This window comes from Amphiura filiformis, chromosome 6 (genome assembly GCF_039555335.1).
Source record: "Amphiura filiformis chromosome 6, Afil_fr2py, whole genome shotgun sequence".
In the NCBI taxonomy this organism is placed as follows: domain Eukaryota; kingdom Metazoa; phylum Echinodermata; class Ophiuroidea; order Amphilepidida; family Amphiuridae; genus Amphiura; species Amphiura filiformis.
The window spans coordinates 35,473,215-35,493,519 of NC_092633.1; positions in this window are offsets into that span (position 1 = coordinate 35,473,215).

Consider the following 20,305-nt stretch of genomic DNA (forward strand, 5'->3'; position numbering starts at 1 on the left):
ACTTACCGTGTTGGCCTCCTTATCGTTGAATCTACTTGTTTGAGTCCCCAAACAACAAATTTGGATCATCTACAAGTCCGCCTTCGCCTCTGTTGAGTTATACCTAAATGGGCATGTGTTTACGCAAATTGTTATCAATGACCTACCTTAAATTTATCTTAACATAATCCTACTGGTCTGTATATTTTTAAATACAATGCTCATATAGATATGTAAAATTTACATTTAATATGTGTTAAAGATACAAAAATTGGCACAAAATTTGTACTGAGCATTAAATTCTATAGTTTTTATTCTTAAGCGTTTATCAAAAGTTTATGTAGAACTACAAATGCGTGTTACTACAAAAGTACGTGTTAGATATTTTTCTGTGTCTTAAATTTGAAGACCTAAATGTAATAATATTTTAAATGTTTCCGTTTGTAGTTAATAATACTTTTAGAATAGGTGAATTTACTACCTATTCATGTGGCATAAACATAAAAATAACACTATATCTCGCATATATGAAAACGCCAAAAAAACTAAAACTAGAAGATGTAACTTTATATACTCAAACATTTTGAATGTGGTGATTGTATTAATGTGCAAGACAAAATTTAAAAAAAGTTATGGCATTGCATGGAAACTCGTCAAGGAATGGCTAGTTTTCACTATCCATGTATTACAAGAGATTATGAAAAGTGCAATTGCAGTCAATATTTAAAACCAAAACAAAATGTTTGTGATGGAATACAACCATACTCAGGGTTGACATGCGATTAGTTCACTCAGCATCAAGCAATTCATATTGATTTAATGCAGACGGATTGGATAAAATTACAATATTCATTTTTCGTAAGGAATTGAATGGCACCTTTGACCAGAATAAACCACGCAAACTTAGAGTCATGTGTGTTATATTTGTAATTGTAAAAAGCTTACTTCATGTGAAATTGCTAGCAGCTCTCGTAATGTGCTTAATTGTTACTGATAATGATATTTTAAAGCTCTGAAAGATGTATAAGTAAGTTGCTTATTTTTATATAATTTATAACCGTTATTACGTACCGCTTTGCATTAATGAATATTTACGTTCAATAATGTCAGGGGATGCTATGCTAACATGTTTAGAGTATTGATGGATAATGTTTAACCATTGAAAATCGATGTGTATGGGTTTGACACACAATGTTTAGCTTCTGAACATGTTTTCAAAGTGACAGCAAGAATGTGCTTAATTGCTATAAACAGTACGGGTTGCATATGCAGTTAAGGGTCGATTCATACGCCATATTTAATGCAACAAGTATTCGATATTCAATCTGTTTTAAGTCATTTTTATCTTCTAACGAATTTTTGTGACCACCACAAACCAGCCGTTAAGTCGGCAAATTGTATTCTGAGTTACAGTGTAAAATGTGTATGAAGGTCGTATTCGTGGTACCTCAAGTTGGTGTTACATGTATCTCAATTTGCTAGTGCCAGTCAAACACCTTTTAAACCAATCAATAATCCTATTGTTGAAGAGGATAATAAACTTCTACCTATGTCTATAGAATTCTTAATTAGCTCTAGTCTTTGTTTGCTTTGGCTAAATCCTGTTCAAGTGGTGGGTTACAAAGCATTGTATTTTGTCTAGGTATGTATAACCAACAATTAACAATGAGAGGACATTCTGAACCTCGTTGACTTGGGGATGATTTGAAATGACCATCAATTATGACTGTTTGATATTTATTACAAGCATTGTGGAAAAAGAGACACCATTTTGTTGAAGGAACAAAGTTCAACAAACCATAACCCAGCTTTTGGATATCTTTCGAAGTCAAATGATATACCATTTTAAAGCTTATGATATATATTTTCTAAACACGACTTTACGCCTGGTTTGTGGTGGACGGTCACATTGTTCTTCAAACAACTATTAAACATCGATTATCTGGTGGCAATAATATTCGACGTCGAATATTCGATAGCGAACACTTGTTCTTTAATAACTAAGTTATTTAGAATATAGAATCACTTCAACAGAATGAATGATGAATACTTGTTGAAAGTATTCGAAATCGAATAAAAATATCTGAGCCAGCCCTGAGAGAACTAAACCAATGATGAGATCATTAACAGAAATCAAATCAAAATGCCATAGCTAGATTACTGTCAAAGCCCTAGGGCTAGATGTCGATTACTGATCCGACTTCATTGGTGTATATTCCGCTTATAATTGCACTACCACTTGAAATGTAAAACTATCAGAACGTAATACAATAACTGTTTCAATTCTTTTTTAATTCGGTGTTGCAAATTAGTAATAAAAGTGGGTAACACGCGCATAAAATATTAAAATTAAACTTTAAGTGGCTATTCTAATGGGGCAGAAAATATATCAACTCAAATGTGGGGTACATGTTGTAAGTAAATTACAGAAAAGTGGACGGTAAAAAGTGATATTTCAACCTACAGACCTTATCGCAAGTTATATATCAAAATGGTATGCTTCTCTCCCGGCCTTGCTATAAGAAATTCGTCTCCAGAGTATCACATACATTATATTCATGTCAGTCCTTGTTCTCATATATGGATGTAAGGAAACGCTGATGACGCCATTCTAATTGAACATCTCTTTTTCTTCGTGTTTGTTTGATTCCCTTCCTTGTTCTTGCTTTATAAGTTTATATATCCTTTTTCATCTTGTAAAAGATGTCCATTTTGGTGTTACACATAGAAAACAAATTAAACAATCATATAAAATGTACTGTATGTACATTAGACGTACGTACTTGAGTGCAATGTTAACGGCAAAATCCTACTTGTTTATTGTTTGAAGAAAAAACACTTTCTTTGACTGGTCAGTAATACTGGGCAGGATAAAAGGCACTTAGGTCAGTGAACCCTCCATAGGGACAGTAGTAATAACTAGAACGAAGATAAAGTGCATTTTACAGATTAAAGGTAAACCCTTCTTTTAAAAAAAATAGCTATACTTTGATCAGCTCGTAATCGGCGGGATTTATTAGGCTTTTATCACTACGCCGAAAAGTAGATCCACGTTAAGAGTGATATAGTTATCTGCCTGGTCTATATTTTGTGCGTTAAAAAAAGTAGACAAAGTACATATCTTCCATTAATAATTTGTAATACTTCTGGCGAGATGTCATAAGACAATTCTCCAAATAAAATATATTGCTATTAATTCGCGATGTTGTAAGACCCGCCGATTATGAGCTGATCAAGCTGTAGTGTTTTTATATATTAAAATGGTTTACGAAGGTATTAATGTACATGATATTCCCCTTTATATATCGATTGTTCAGTTCCAGAAGTGGGTAAGCATAATAGCTGCCATGTGAACATTTCGCTATTTACACACATTACTTACATACTCATCTACACATAGCAGCTATACAGATAGCAGCTATTGCACTTACTCACTTCTGGCACTAAGCAGTCGATATGATATTCCATGAGCATTCTCTATTGTGATGATCGTTCACATGCCAACAGATGGGAAACACTGTCACGTGATCAACATTAGGGAATATCTGTTTCAGTTTTTGACCTGACTAATATTTTGTTATTGATACGAGGTGTGAAGAAATCAGATGGGATACAAATTAGTTGATATAACCTTTCGGCTTCCATTCGTGATTATCAAATGGCTATATATAATTTACATCATTCATCTTCAATTTCCAGATCTCGTTGGTTCACTTGAGCACGGGATTCCCGATTGGAGAACAGAGCACAGAATCGGGACACAGATGCAGGTAATAATCATGGTATTTTACACTCTAAATTTCAAGGATTTAAAATAAATCATAAAGGATTGTGATTAGGGACCAATCAAGTATTAGATTTAAGAAAATGTTTAGGATTCATTTTAAATCTCGCTAATTACAATCCTAAGGATTTATTTTTAATTCATTGAAATTTAGAGTGCACAAAAACTGAACCTTACCGCGACATAACAGTTAAGAAGTTCAATGATTTGTAATAGGAAGATTAGTGCAGATTCAATTTTCAAAAAAGCATTTAAAAAATGCATTTGTTCCTTTTGCCGGAAAACGCATAAAAAACCCCAAACGGCTCAATGTAATCCTTGTGCTCATTTCAGCGAAAATATTGACCCTAATACCAGGGATTTGACACTAAATTCACGGTTGTTATATTAGCCAATGACAAATCCCGTTGGTTTGCGAACTAGAACTCGTCAATAACCTCAATTCATACTTTAAAACAAAACCCGGATGAATCGTATTGACAAGAAATGATCAAAATCATCTTTTTCATGTAATATTTTGGAAATTGCCTAAAATGACTTAATATTCTAGATATGCCTACTGGTTATAAAATTATTTCTTATTTAATATGCATTGTATACTTTGAATTTTGCATTGGTAAATCTTGTATTTTCTCTACTTACAAGGCTTGTTTGTCTTTGTTCGTTTTTTTTCCTAATGTATTAAATTTTGTTTTGCTTATTGTAAAATTGAAACACTATGTATAGGGTGCCACGTCATCACGCTGTGCGTTTGGTGGCATCCTCATCCTCTGTTTCTCATACTTTTGTTATATAATTTAAAATGTTCCACACTGTTTTATACAAGAAAATATTATTCTGTATTATGTTAACATGTATTTTGAATGGATGAAATAAACTGAACTGAACTGAACTGAACAAACTACATTGGTAAAATTTTAGACTAAATAAGTATACAGTGGTATATTACATTATAAACAACATCTAGAAATAATGATGCAGCGGTAAACGCAAATAGGGAGCAAATATTAAACATCTACGCTATAAAAAGTTGGTACACTTACATTTTAATTACAGGACATTGTACAACTATATTATGCATATGAAAAACAAAATAAAAAACTATAGTAAGTCAAAGAATTAAGGTACCAGTTATGTTCACACCCTGTATATCCTAAACAAAGACAGTTATGTCATATTTGGAACCAGCAGCCAATAGCTGCCTCTTTTAGCTCGAATTTAAAACCTCATTTATTGAAATTGTTCACGAAATAAAGATATGACGCTCCAAAAACCCAAGGAAGATGCCAATCTAAAAGTTGCAGTTTGCTCCATTGCATGCCTTATTAATTTACACACAAAGCGTTCGCGAACAAGAGAACTAGCGCCGTGCTTCCATTGATCAGCACGTTCAAACTAGCGTCGTGCTTTCATTGATTAGAACAGAAAAGTGCAACTTTTGATTTCGTTTTTTCATTAGGTTTTAGATCACTGTTTCTTTAATTCTCAACCAATTTCAACAAATAAGGTCTTAAATTTTGACATAATTGCCTTTATTTAGGATACAGGGGTGAACACAACTGGTACCTTAATTCTTTGGCTTACTGTATTGCAAGAAGTGGTAATACTACATTGTTCATAATGCAAGCCACAATCTATATCATTGTTTTGTGGTATATCTCTAGATCACGGCTGGAACTGAGACTACCCAGCTTGTCCCACGGGAAGAGCAAAGAAGCAGATCATTTCTTGTGATTTCCTCTTTTAAAGGAAGCAAAACCAAAGACATGAGTGTATTTTGCTTCTGTTAATCATAAGTGTAAATCCATGTTTATTGCAAGAAGTAGTGAATCTACATTGCCCACATGTAAAACAAAATTAACCAAAATTCGTAATTTTAGAAATGGTATAATTGGGTTGTTCAAATGCAAGACATAGTATAAATTCAATTAGTCTTGCAATGGAAGTTTTTTTAGATGTAAGACAAAATCCCAACACGTACTTTTTGTTGTAACAAGCAATCAAAGACAAAATCTATATAGATGCATATGGTAGGCTATATACATGTATTACAAGAAGTGGTCAATCTGTTCTATATTGTTCAGGGGCAAGAACATTCCATATAGCTTTAATATTGCAAGAAGGGGTTAGACTGTATTGTCATTTGCAAGAAGTGATAAACCTAAATAATTCTTATGGTAAAAGGCTAAATTCCAACTTTTTTCTACAAAATAAAATTAAGGTACATTGCTTTTGCAATCCACATTCAAATGCATAGCGAGAATTATACAAACTACATTATTCATAATATAACCAATTCGGATACATTTTATTTATAAGAATAAGTAAAATACATTGGTGCATTGCAAGACAAAATCAAAATATATTCGCATTGCAAAAAGTGGTAAAACCACAATGTTCATATGGAAGCCAAAATCTAAATATTGTCCACGGGGTTATATACGTGCTATATCTCTAGATCATGGCTGCAACTGAGACTATCCAGTTTGTCCAGCGGGAACTGCAGTGAAGCATATCATTTCTTGTGGCCAAGAAAAAGGAGGCAAAACCAAAAATGTAAGTGTATTTTGGTTTTGCCAATCATAATTTAATTATTAAAATCTGTATTCGTTAGCAAGAAGTGGTGAATCTTATGTTGATCAAATGTAAGACTAAATCCGCAACACGTTGGTATTGCAAGAAGTAGTAAAACTAAATTATATTTATAACCGAATTCAGATACATTACCTTGAAACTACAAGAAATGTTTATATCCCATATGCAAAACATATCAAAATATACTAGTATTGCAAGAGGTAATACAACTATATTGCTCATATGGAAGCCAAGATTATAATGTAGATATTATTATGAGCCAGGGAGTTATATTATATCTAGATCATGACTGGAATTGAGACGGCAAGAAATGGTAAAATTACATTGTTCAAGTGCAAGACAGAGTCCAAATTACATCTTGGAACCTGTAGGAGGTGATCAAACTATAAAGACAAAGGCTCAAATATAAGACCAAATCTAGAGAATGCATAATGTATTTCAACAAGTGGTCAAGTTACATTGTTTGAAGATGCAGAACAAATTAAAGTCCAAAGACACGAGTAGCTTAAAGTTAACTAAATTACATTGTTCAAATGCAAAGACAAAATATATGTATGCTAATTAAATAGTATGTGTGTTGTTCAATCAATCTTTATCAACACAGCAAGCAAAATGCATACAAGCAGGCAAAACAACAACGATTGTATATTGTATATTGAAAGAAGTGAAGTGCAAGAAAATTCCAGATATCTTTGGTATCGGAAGAAGGGATATGACTATATTATTATTTGGATATAATATTATCATTGACAGTGGTAAAGCTACATAATTCATAGTGTAAAACATACACAGTTCAGATATATTGTGGGAAAGAAGGAAACATCGTTGTTCAGTATGGAATTAACATTTAATGACATTGACATTTTAAGAAGAAACCAAACTTCACCGTTGACTGTACAGTGTAAGACAAGAGGAAACATAATCTGGTGCCTGTCCATTCAAGCTCTTGAAAACACAAAGCAATATTATGAAAATGATATGGTCCGTTACTGGAAGCAAGTATATCTTTCTCAAATACGGTGCAGTGTAATCACGTTTTGTATCACAAAAAAACTAATTTGGCCCAATTATGAAGTTTTTGTAGTCTGTTAATCTGAAAGATGTTTGTTCCACTGAAGCAAAAGAGCATTTCCATAGTCCAACCTAGATCAAACAAGCGAACGAACAATGTTGCTAGATGTTTCCAAGTCCATGAACCGACGAATATGAGTGATGTTACGTGAATGGTAATTAACACTGCTGCTGCATGATAAAGATGTTACATGTACGCCGACATTGACATCACATTGAGTTTCAACAACCCAGTATTTCATTACCCTTTGATTTGTCAGCAAAAACAATACATTTGAAAGACCATATACGTTGTAGAATATTGTGTTATTAGTAAATAGGTTATCCACTTCACACATTTTGGCTTATAATGTCTAACCAAACATAATATTAATGTAAAGGGTCAATGAAATAGATATGACCTTTACATTGATACCAAAATCTTACTTTAGTTGCAGAACAAGTAGCTGATCAGATTATCCTTCTTTACTCTTATAAATATTATCTATATTCAGTAACAAGCATAATCCTACTAAACAGAACATTTAACTTAAACAAGGATAAAGCAAGGCAAACCTGGATTGGCAAGGTGAAGGGAAAAACGTAAGTGTTAAAGGCCCATTCAGTGATTTGCTCAATTCAGATTTTGGTACCTTTGTCATTGTCATAGATGTGCTAACATAGCCTGCTAGTGGTTCAGCAAAAAGCTGTTTATTTAAAAGACAAAATAAGGCACTTACATGAATCTGTAATTTAAATTCTGACAGTATATAAATTAGCTTCATGTATTTCAATGGGGTTTCAACTTCATCAATACTGCTGTGTTCTTCGTTTTTGCCAAACGTTTAATTTCTAAAATACCAAATGACAATTTGAATGACTTATCCTTCACTTTTAAACAATTTCTAAATAATTTTGATTTTTTTACACCTGCGCTAGGATCACTGAATGGGTCTTTAAGAGAAGAAGTCCAACAGTAGCTGCAGAATAGCAAGTAGATTACACTGCTTTCCTAAAATAAATATATATATAATCTGAATGAAACAAGACTTAAAATCTCTCTAATGACAACCACCTAAACGTAATCTGACGGCTTGCGTGAAATATTTTGATGTGGATCTTTTTCTGAGAATAAAAGCTTCTTGGGTATTTCTTGTTCATGTTATTGGTACTTTATGCACATGTTGAAAATAGTCGTCTAAATCCAGATATCATTACGGGTATAATTCTGGGTTGTTTGGATATGTTTAAGCTTATCTCAACAGATTAGCTACTTATCGGTGTTGGTCTCTTTGTTGTTGAATATGAATCAGTTTCAACATCATTACCAAACAACAACAAGTCCGAAGGACCATAGACGTTGTAGAATACTGTGTGATTAGTAAAAAGGTTATTCACTTGTCACATTTTGGCTTATAATGTCTAACCAAACATATTTCACTTTACAGGGTCAATAAAATATGCTTTAGATATATATAGAAAGAGTAGCTGATGTTGTTGATCAGATTATCCTTCTTTACTCTTATGAATATTATCTATATTCAGTAACAAGCATAATCCTGCTAAACAGAACATTTAACTTAGACAAGAATAAAGCAAGGCAAACCTGGATTGGAAAGGTGAAGGGAAAAACGTAAGTGTTAAAGGCCCACTCAGTGATTTGCTCATCCGTATGATCGTAAAAATCATCAAAATTCAGATTTTGGTACCTTTGTCATTGTCATAGATGTGCTAATATAGCCTGCTAGTGGTTCAGCCAAAACCTGTTTATTTAAAGGACAAAATAAGACACTTACATGAATCTGTAATTTAAATTCTGACAGTATATAAATTAGCTTCATGTATTTCAACGGGGCTTCAACTTCGTCAATACTGCTGTGTTCTTTGTTTTTGCCACATTTTTCATTTCTAAAATACCAAATGACAATTTGAATGACTTATCCTTCACTTTTAACCAATTTTTAAATAATTGATTTTTTTACACCTGCGCTAGGATCACTGAATGGGTCTTTAAGAGAAGAAGTCCAACAGTAGCTGCAGAATATCTAGAGGATTACACTGCTTTCCTAAAATATATCATGTTGTATATACATATAATCTGAATGAAACAAGACTTAAAATCTCTCTAATGACAACCACCTAAACGTAATCTGACGGCTTGCGTGATATATTTTGATGTGGATCTTTTTCTGAGAATAAAAGCTTCTTGGGTATTTCTTATTCATGTTATTCGTACTTTATACACATATTGAAAATAGTCGTCTAAATCCAGATATCATTACGGGTCTAATTCTAGGTTGTTTGGATAAGTTTAAGCTTATCTCAACAGATTAGCTACTTACCGTGTTGGCCTCTTTGTTGTTGAATTACTTATCTATCTGGATCACTTTCAACATCACCAAACAACAAGTCCGCCTTCACGTCTTGTGAATTTATGCCTAAAAGGGCAAGTTTTTTACGCAAATATCTGCCAATAAACTATTGTAAATTTACCTTAATATAATATTACTTGTTTGTATCTTAGTTCAATCGAATGTGAAATTTACATAAACAGTTGCAAAAGATACACAAATCTTCGGAACACGTTAAAGTATAGACTATGGAATTCAATGCTGAGTACACATGCTGTGTTTTAAAAAAAATTGTGCAAGTGAAAAGCGCCCTCTGTGGCAATTAAAAAATACCGTTGTGACAACGTCAAGGTCACAGTCTTAGCTCTCAAATACCGTTTGTTCTGTTCAATTTGTTTTTTTAAATCTCGAGATATGTTTAGTTAACAACGAAAGGGTATAACCACAATTGTGCCACTTTACTAGGGAATAGAGCTGTAAATGTAAATCAATGATAGCTGATGTTGATGCGTCTCATGCACTCCCCCTTCGGGGCTCGTGCATTAGACGTATCAACATCGGCGTGCAATATTTTGTCTAATTTCATTAATTTGTCAAATTTCATGAACTTGTCTAAGTTCATCAACCTATAAGTGTGTAATATTTGTTTGTCTTTTAACATGTCTCGATGAGTGACAAAGAGAAAAGTATTTACCATGATAAAATCATTGACATGCACATGTATTTAATTTTACAGCAGAACGTGAAAATAATATCTTTTAATTTGTTGTAAGTGGAAAAAGAGGATCATTATACCTGTATCATGATAAAACAGTAAAAGCAATTATGTATTGTTTGTAGTTGATGCATTCTTTTGATTTCACGAAGGAACTCTTGATAAACTTGATGCTATCATTGATTTACATGTACAGCCCTCTTCCCTAGTAAAAGTGGCACAATTGTGATTTCACCCTTTCATTGTTAAGTAAGCATATCTTGAGATTAAAACAAGGAAATTGAACAGAATAAATGGCATTTGAGAGCTAAGACTACGAACTTGACGTTGATATAAGCATTTATGCCACACCGGTATTTTCTAATTGCCACAGAGGGAGCTTTTCACTTGCACAATTTTTTTTGAGACAGGCTGTATATGTCTTGAAGCCTTAAATGTAACTGTTTTGAACGCTTCCAATTGTAGTTAGTAACACTTTTAGAATAGATTAAATCAATACCTTATCGTGTAGCATAAACTTTAATGTCCTTGTCTGAAGAAGACAACCACCATTTGTGCGTAGTCCAACCAAGCCGCTGACCGCCTAGCGGGGTAGCACCAACCATCTCTACACAAAGGTATTGCAACATTGTTGAAACAAGTAGAATTCCGCAAACTGAAAGTTGAACTTTGATTCAATATCCTGATGTTTTTATATAACGTACTGCATGGAAATGTTCTTTGCTGCAATAAGTACGATTAGGCTTATTAATGGGATGAAGTGTCACTTCTTGTGACGTCCAGTACTTTATGGCGGAAAGACGGAAATCCGTTTGACACGAAGATATCACACAATGTTCCGAAGTCTTTACAATGGTCTCTAAATAGAATAATTGGTTTATGCAAGGTATCAGACATTAATGGTGGTGTGAAAATGATTGATGGATGTGTCGGGAGGAAGAAATTACCAGCTTTAGAATACAAAAGTCCTTCAAGGTCTGGAGGACTCGGAAAAAAAAAAGAATGGTCACGTGGCTAGCCAACAAAACACCGGATGACCTTGAATCGCACTAGAAATATTGTCTTGTGTGTTCACTACGTGTTTTTAAAAATGTCATTTTGTCCTTTATGGGGTAACCAAGGGACCTTATTATTGCAATTAAAATTCCCGAGTCCCCAGTCCTTGCAAGATGCAATCTTAGACGTCTAACACCAGATCTAGGTCTTGTCTTCAGCGCACCTAAGACAATTATATATGAGTATGACTGCAAACTGTACCGCCCAGCCAGCACTTGAAGTCTATGGTAGTACCATCAACCATGTCACAGACTTCAAGTACTTGGGTTCCAAGATAGGCTCTAGTGTTGGAGACCTAAAAAGAAAAAAAGCACTAGCCTGAGCAGCTTTCTGGAAACTGGAACGCCTGTAGAAAATCCCATCCCTGCCAAGCAAAACAAAAATTAAGCTGTTTGAGACAACTTGTGTTACTGTCTTTCTGTACCGGTTCGAGTCATGGGTAATTACCAAGGACATGGAAAACAAGATCAATACCTTTGCAACATCTTGATACAGAGTCATGTTAAACATCAAGCGTGTGGATCGGATTCCAAATGTAACCATCTACAACCTGACCAACACCACTCCACTGGTTGCCAGACTCAAATTTCTCGGCTATATACTGCGTCTTGAAGTCGACGAGCCTGTGAAAGAATATGCCCTTTATATTCCATCACATGGGAAGAGGAAACCGGGACGGCCGCGCACACTGTACTTACAGCACCTCCTGCCTGGGAGATACTGAAGGGATGCTGCAGCCAAACAAAATTGTTTCGCTTGCCCAAGATCGCAATAGTTGGAGAAAACTCGTAGTCGCCTGCTCCGCAGCCGACTGATGATGACGATTCTTTCATTCTTTTGTTATACGTTCAATTGATTTGGATCAGCGTTTCTATATTTCTTGTAGGCGATATAGTTATCAAAAAAATAGTTACGTATTTTCTGGAACCGGGAGTTGTTCTGGTTGGAACGTTTCAAAAACAAAAAAGCATTTGACCCCGTGTAATGCTTTCCACTTTTGCCACGTTGATACAAACCATGAACTTCCACATTAAAAATATGGTAGAATATGATGTGTTGATAAATTTCAAGATGATATGCTACAAAACAAATGTTGTTGTTTTTAATCAGAAACAAACCACAAGTTAAGAAACGTAGAAAATAATGATAGTGTTGTGGAAACTCGTCAAGAAACAGGCTATTTTTCACTTCATTGAAATGTTCATTATCCATTATTATAAGACAACCTTATGAAAAGTGCATGTACATGCTATAGTTAGAAACAAAACATTGTTATTGTGATATAATACAATCTTACTCACGGTTGACATGTGATTAGTTCACTCACCGTCAAGCCATATTAATTTAATGGAGACGGATAGGATTATATTATATAATGCAAAATTGCTTGCAGCTCTCTTTTTAAAGATATTTTAAAGGTCTAAAAGCTGTACCAGTAAGTTGCATATTTTTATATAGGCTAATATTATACTCAAATATTATGCACCAATATTTATGTTCAATCTGTTAAGGGAATATTCTGTTAAACATGTTTAGAGTATTGATAGATGATGTTGAACCGTTGACCAATGATGTTTAGGAATTTGACACGCAATGTTTAGCTTCTAAACATGTTTTTAAAGTGACAGCAAGAATGTGGTTGATAGCTATAAACAGTACGGGTTGAATATTCAGTTAAGGGTAGACGAGGTATTGTTGGTAGAAGCAACCTAAAAATCGATTTTCGTTATCTAGATCAATATATTATTGACACTACCATTCGTAAGATGCTGTGAATTACCAAATCACAACAGTTTAAAATAATTAATAACCTTAAGGGCCGATTCATACGCCATATTTGATGCAACAAGTATTCGATATTCAATCTGTTTCAAGTCAATTTTATATTCTAACGAATATTTGTTGTTCAAAAAGTATTCAACATCGAAAATTTGGTGGCAATAGTATTCGATGCTAAATATTGGATAGCGAACACTTGTTTGTTAACTAACAATATTATTTAGAATATAAAAATGACTTAAACAGAATAAATGACGAATATTTGTTGAAAGTATTTGAAATCGAATAAAACATTGAACCAGCCCTGAGAGAACTAAAGCAATGATAAGGTCATTAGCAGAACAAAATCAAAATGCCATAGATAAATTACTGTCAAAGCCCTGGGGCTAGATGTCGATTACTGATCCGACTTCATTGGTGTATATTCCGCTTATAATTGCACCCCCACTTGAAATGTGAAACGATATGTCAAAACGTTATACAATAACTGTTTCAATTATTTAAGACAATCCAGTGTTGCAAATTATTAACAAAATTACGTAAAACGTAGTAAAAAGTTGTGAATCCAAGACACTTTAATTGATTATTCTAAAGAGAGCCAAAATATTTCAACTGAAATGTGGGTGCATATTTCGAATACAAAATTATGTTTCAACCTACGGACCTTAAAGTATCAACAAGTGTCAAGATTTGTTTTACCATCTTCAAAACCTTCAATACGCAGTCCATTAATTATCCATTATTTCTCTAGTCCTAATTAACCAAGCGAAAATTTGCTTCTACCAAATGAATTAAGTTAAAATTCAATCCGTTGCTCTCTTTTTTGGTCAACATATCCAAAATCTTAATCACAAGTTTAATACCCAAATGGTTTGGCTCAATATAAGAAAACCGTCTCCAGAGTATCACAATATTGCATATTCATGTTAATTCTTGTTTTCATATAATTTACAGCTCCCAAAGATCATTTTAATGATACATTATATTGTATCACCTAAAAGGCTTTTAATTTTACCTTTCTTTTTTCTCAGCATTTCTCGTACAAACGTGTATGATTTGATGTAAGGAAAGGCTGATGACGGCATTCTAATTAAATAGCTCTTTTTCTTGGTTTTTGTTTGCTTCCCTTCCTTTGTTCTTACTTTATGCTGGTTTCATACTTCCTGCCTCTTGCCGCTGAACGGCGTGACGCTTCATCATGCCGCTTGCACTTTTCTGCAAGCGGAGCAGCACGCCATTCATCGGCAGCGGCATGACTATGATCACCAATGTTGCCGCTCAGCATCGCCAAAAATCATATCATGTTCTCATACGCTCTAACGGCACCGTTCCCGAGTTGACTTAATAATAATAATAATAATAATAATATGCACATATTTATTAAGCGCTTACAAAATTAATCTCGAAGCGCTGTACAAAGCATTAAAAAACATAAAAACAATAAGCAAATATTATAGGCAAAAATATATAGATTAAAAACCTTCACAACAAACATAATAAAAGCATGCAACAAAATATAATAAAGGACACGACAAGTGGGTGGCTATGGCAAAACGCACGATGGAAAACCAAGAGCCAAACCATCCACCCGTCGTGCGCCGCAAAACACAATATTGCAAGGCAGTGCCGCACGGCAAGTGGATGGTTATGACAAAACGCACGAGAAAACAAAAGAAAGCCATCCATCCATCCACTCGCCGTGCGCCACCCAAAACAAAACATGCAAGTCAAGGGAACGGCAGGCCAACAGTCCCTCCAACGAGACCGCCAAACACCAAACCAGGAGAGAACAACTCCATCAGCCAACCGCTGCCCTTAACAAAAACAAGAATGGTAATACTGATCAATTAACAACAAAAGCAGCATAAATATGATAAACTAGTCAGTAGCATAAGCACATGTGAATAAATGAGTCTTTAATTGAGATTTGAATTGTCCGATGTTGCTTGCGTTCCTGATATGAAGTGGAAGACAGTTCCAGAGTTTTGGCGCGCACACTGCAAATCTCCTATTGCCGTACGTTTTTGTGCGGGACGGCTTTTCCTCAAGCAAATATTGAGTAGAAGATCTGAGGCGACGTTTTGGTTCATACCGGTTGATGAGTTCTGAGATGTAAATGGGAGCTGCATCAGAGAGTGACTTAAATGTCAGAAGCAAGATTTTATATTCAATTCTCTGGCGCACCGGTAGCCAATGAAGTTCCCGCATTATCGGTGTTATATGATCATATTTACGGATGCGAGCAATGGACTTGAATTGACCTCCAGCGATACTGCCGCTTGGGCAAAGCGGTGGAGTGATCGATATATCGGCTTGCCGCTGGTCACCGCTAGCGTTTCTGGTGCGAATGCGCAGTGAAGCAAAATCGTCGTAAGAGCGACAAAACGCCAAGCGGCAGGAAAGTATGAAACCAGCATTATATCTCCCTTTCTCCTGTTCTCTTGTAAGAGATGTTCATTTGGTAAAAAACAATCATGCATCAATCGTTGCTGGTTTGCGAGCTAGAAAGTGTTGGAAGACATTGATTGGTTATGAATAAATCATGCTCGACCCATTTACTTCTAAAATATACACTTTAGAAGGACCGGTGGAATGGTACTAAGCTTTTCATCAATTGTTTACTCAAAACAGCGATTTCATTTACAATACCACAATCAAAATGTATTGATATTGCAAGAAAAGGTAAAACTACGAATTTCGAAACAAAATCCAGATACATTGGAATGGCAAGAAGTGCTGAAACTAGATTGCTCAAGTACAAGATTAGATAAGCAAACACTGGTATACCGGCAAGAAATGGTTAAGCCAGTTAAAGCGCTTAGATGAGTGTGCCATATTTTAGTAGCTTTAAAGTTTAATTTACTTTCTATTAAAATCCAGATAAAGTGCAATTACAAGAAATAATAACTACATTGATGAAATAATAGACTATTATACTAAACATTGATATAGTAAGAACGGGTAAAACTAAATTCCAAATATAATGATGTATATTCATAAGTAGCTGTAAATGTGAATAGAAAGCAATTTTAAACCTCAAAGCTGCTAAAATTTAGTATATTCAATGGGTCGACCGGCGTCTAATTGCAATTATAAGAAATGCTAATACTGCATTATGCTTATGCAAAACAAAATCAAAACATACTGAGATTGTAGGAAGTGGCAAAATCCACAATTCATACCATTGCTTTGCATATGAACCAAGGGGTTATATACGTGGTATATCTCTAGATCACGGCTGCAGCTAAGACTACAGCTGAGACTACCCAGCTAGTCCCGCGGGAACACCAAAGGAGCAGATCATTTCGTGTGATTTCCTCTTTTAAAGGAAGCGAAGCCAAAGACATGAGTGTATTTTGCTTTTGTGGATCATAATTGATTGTACTCATGAAAATTCATGTTTATTGCAAGAAGTGGTGACACTACTAAGTACATTGCTCACATGCAAAACAAAATAAACATACATTGGTAATTTCAGAAATTGTAAAATTGCTTTGTTCAAATACAAAACATAGTACATATATACACCATTAATGTGTTTTTTAATGCAAGTCAAAATCTTAAATATAAGACAAAATAGCTGCATAACCTTTGTTTTCTTTATATTTATTTTAGTCCGGTTACAACTCTTGCAGCATTGTTTCAAGTTCATTAAAGTTGCTAGATATAGTGACAATGTCATCTGCAAAGCGTAAGTGACTCACGTGTTCTCCGTTTATGTTGATTCCTTTTGGCTCCAGTCCCGTGTTTTTAAAATAATTATTCCTTCTTGTGTGACTGTAAAGAGTTTTGGTGAAATAGTGTCTCCCTGGCGCACTCTCTTCTTTATCATGATTTTGTCACTGTCTTTGTGCATTTTGACTGTGTTGTAGCAATCTGAGTTGATGTCTTTGAAGATCTTCAGGTATGCGTTGGTGATTCCTTTATTTTTAAGTGCATTCAGGACTGAACTGGTTTCAAGAGAATCAAATGCCTTCTATAAAAGCTGCGCATAGTGAAATGTTGTACTCCTGGCATTTCTTCTTTAGTTGGTTGATGGTGTGGATGTGGGTCATGATTGAAAAACCTTTGCCTGCCTGTTCAATTGGTTGATTGCCGCCTAGTGTGTTTCCTAGTCGGTTTTTATTAGTATCCTTGTGTACAGCTTATACACGTTTGAAAGGAGACTGATGGGTCTGTTACACATATACACGTTTAAAAGGAGACTGATGGGTCTGTAATTCTTTAGGTCTCGCTTGTGCCCCTTCTTGTGGAAATAATAATCATAGTGCCTTCTATCCACTAATGTGGCATTCTCCTTTTTGCATACATGTTGTATACAGCTTTGCTAATTCGTTGACTAAATAATGTTATAGTTTTCTTTTAATAAAAACCAGTTCTGGTTGCAACGTAACGTTTGTGATCGTGTCTTTCTATTCATTCCACTCTAAAGTCTTATTCAGATTCCCTTTTACAAATTAAGCGTACTGCTAGCCGTCCAGCGCGTATTATTTGCACAAGGTCCAATGCACACGCTTGACGTCGCGCGCGTATACGCGATGGTTAAGTTGTCAAATGAAATCTGAATACGACTTTACCACCTTGAGATAGCCAATAAACCTCCACAATGAAAACGTGGTAAAATTTGATGATTGTATTAATTTGCTATACATTTCAAGATGATATATTACAAGACAAATGTAGTTTTAATCAGGTAAAACACAAGCTCTAAAACGTAGAAAATTATGGCATTGTTGTAGAAACTCCTCAAGGAAAAGTACAGTTTTTACGTCATTGAAATGTTCATTATCCATATATTACAGGACAACATATAATGAAAAGTGCATGTGCAGGCTATACTTAGAAACAAAACAGACTATATTTAGAAACAAAACAAAATATTATTGTGATAGAAGACAATCCTACTCACGATTGACATGTGATTAGTTCACTCACCATCAAGCAATTCACATTGATTTAATGTGGACGGATTGAATAGAAATAAAATATTCATTTTCACAAGGAATTGAATTACACGTTTGACCAGATAAACCGCGATAATTGGGATTCATTCCTATTTATTATGTTTGTAATGGTTAAACAGAGCTTGCTTCTTGCAAAATTGATTTTCAGGCTAGTTCTCTTATTGAACTTAATCGTTACAGATAGAGATATTTAAAGGTCTGAAAGTTGTATCAGTAAGTTGCTTATTTATATAGCAGAGGCAGAGAAAACTGGTGATAACATAACTAGAGCCACCAAGGCATCCCAATCAGTTGTCCATAAATCTGCCATTACAGATCATGTAGTAGGTAACAATCATGATATCGACTGGGAAAAGGCTAGGATCGTCGGCAAGAGAGTAACATATACACGAGATAGATTAAGGATTAAAGGAAACAATCGCCATTCGGAACCGGGGCAATAGCATACAATTTTAAAAGTCACGTGACTTAAAAGTTACGTGTTTAACTTCTGATTTCTGAAGGAAAATCGACTAGCAACGCCGTTGCAAAGCAGCTGACAATATCAGCTCTATGCAGATCGTCATTGCAACAATAGCGTCGATAAAGAAAACTGTTAGTTTTCATAACGTCTGCATTTATAAGTGGAACTTTATTGGACTATAATTTGATCAGCTTGTAATCGGCGGGCCTTATAACATTGCGGAATAATATCAATATATTGTATTTTGAGAATTTTCTTTTGACACCTCAGCAGAAACATCACGAATTATTAATTCAAACCAGATACTTTCTCTACTTTCTTTAACACGCAAAATATAGACCAGGCAGGTCTATCACTCTTAACCTATTAGACGTAGTGGTAAAAGCCTAACAATTCCTGCCAATTACGAGCTGATCAAACTATAGTTGTATAAATTTACAATTAACAATCTACTATGAACAGTCCTTATGAATATCTTCAAGAATTGATGGATAATATAATAACCATTGATGCCACGTAATATTTAGCTTCTAAACATGTTAACAAAGTGACAAAAAGAATGTGTTTTTAAACACATTCTTTAAAATTGCTATAAACAGTACATGTACGAGATTGTACAGGGTGTAACAATAAAATTTGTACAATTTTGAAAATAGAATGACACAAGTATGCCCCTTATTTTTTGGTTTGATATTTATATGTCTATAAAGATAATTTCCTTAGCCACCAGATAAGCTTTGTTCCAATAAAATCGATGGTATACAAGTGCGGATATGCACAATTATGTAACCTAGTCTTAAAACTGCCTGGGCCACTTTTGTCTAAGTGTTACAAAAGTGACTGAATAGAGTTGTACCATGGACCAGCTTGGACGGTGTTCTTATAATAGGTAGTTTTAAACAATGGGGTATTCGAAGTGGCAGAAATGATTACATAATAGAATATCTCCTTGAGTTTTTGAAAGTCACAACTAAGCTCTGACATAACAACCTCATTTACTAGAAATCGTGGCTTCAGCTCAACAACTTCAACCCTAATTCACGTTGGAAGAGCGTATTTTTATGGTTGTGACTGTGGGTTGTGACATTCGGTAGCACATGGAGTCAAGAAGAAACCATAAGATTGTTTATAGCTCATTTTCCAAACTCACATCTTCTATCAAGGTATACAGTTACATATAACTATGAGAAGTATGCATAATTTGTTAACAGAATGCTGGCAATAGTGGTCGCCCCAGAACAGCTAGAAGCCCAGCTGAACTTAATTTCAAAATTTTATTGTTTTGTAGTTATGGATGCAAAAACTGTTTTCAGTTTTACCAATAATATCTCTGGGATATGAGAATTACTTTGGCTATATGATAATTTGAATGAAATTTCATGACTTCATTTATAGATTTTAAAGAAATATCATTATTATTATTAAGTTCATGTTAACTATACAAAATAACACCACTTATAATTCTTTTGTGTCAGTTCTTTGATGTTTATTGCACGATAAGCATATCTACGCGGTTCAAACTTGATATGCACAAACATGGCAAAAGTGGCCCAACACGTTTTCTGGACG